Raw genomic sequence first — 1170 nt, 5'->3', positions numbered from 1 at the left:
AAGATGATACCGGGAAAAGGCTGACCCAGAGCAACCCTGTCTCCAAAAAAAAAAAAAAAAAAAAAAAAAAAAAAAAGCCAAACCAAGCCTGGAGGCTCTTCTGGGCGGCTTCCCAACGAGCCACTGCAGAGGTAGGCTGCCTACTCAGGAGCCAGCACAGAGACCTCGCTCAGTCTTGGAAACCGGGTTTATCTAGCAGAGTGAAAGGTCACCAAGATAGACACAGTGATTTGGGGGTGCTAACTGTACCTGGACACTAGGCTGTTTATTTTACACACATCTGTTTTGGGGTGCTTAGGATGAAGCCCTGGATCTCGCACATGCTAGGCAAGTACTGTACAACTACTGAGCAACATTCTCTGTTCTTGTTTTGTCTGTCTCACAGCATTGGCTGCATTTGAACTCGTGAACTCACAGAGCTCTCTCTCTGTGTCTGCCTCTGGAGTGCTGGGATTAAAAGGCATGTACCACCACCCTGCTGCTCTTGAGGTTTCGAGCAGCAAAGGGTCTTTGCTAAGTAGCCCAGGCTACCTCAAACTTCATTTTTCTTTTAATAGTAGCAAGGCTTGAACCCAGGGCCTTCCCGGTGTTTAGCAGGCACCTTCTCACTGAACACTGAGTTAGCTTCTTAGCCCTTTGTGTGCGTGTGTTTCTTTGGCTTTGGGTTGGGGATGGAGGGAAGTGAGTAGACGTTGAGGTCAGGTGTCTCCTATTGCTCTCCATCTTGCTTTTTGAGTCCCGGAGTCTCACTGATTGGCTAGACTAGTTGCTTGGCAGCCTCAAACTCAGCCTTGTCTCTTCCAGTGTTGCCCTTATAGGCAGTCTGTTGTACCAGACTTTTCAGGGAATGCTGGCGATCCAAAGTCAGGTCTTCATGTGTGAATAGCCATCACTTTACCCATGAGCCATCTCCTCGGTGGCCCCGTTTGCACTTAAAAATTTTTTTTTGCCAGGTGTGGTGGCACACGCCTTTAATCCCAGCACTCAGGAGGCAGAGGCAGGCGGATTTGTGAGTTCCAGGACAGCCAGGGCTACACAGAGAAACCCTGTCTCGAAAAACCAAAAAGAAAAAAAGAAAAAAAAAAAAAAGAAAATAGCAGCCCCCTATCACTTGGGGTCTATGATGAGGTCCCAGTCCAAGCTGCTGCTGAAGGCCATGTCTGGGTCAGT

Source organism: Mus pahari, chromosome 14 (assembly GCF_900095145.1).
Source record: "Mus pahari chromosome 14, PAHARI_EIJ_v1.1, whole genome shotgun sequence".
In the NCBI taxonomy this organism is placed as follows: domain Eukaryota; kingdom Metazoa; phylum Chordata; class Mammalia; order Rodentia; family Muridae; genus Mus; species Mus pahari.
The sequence above is the reverse complement of the archived record's forward strand: the minus strand, read 5'-3'. Positions refer to the sequence as shown.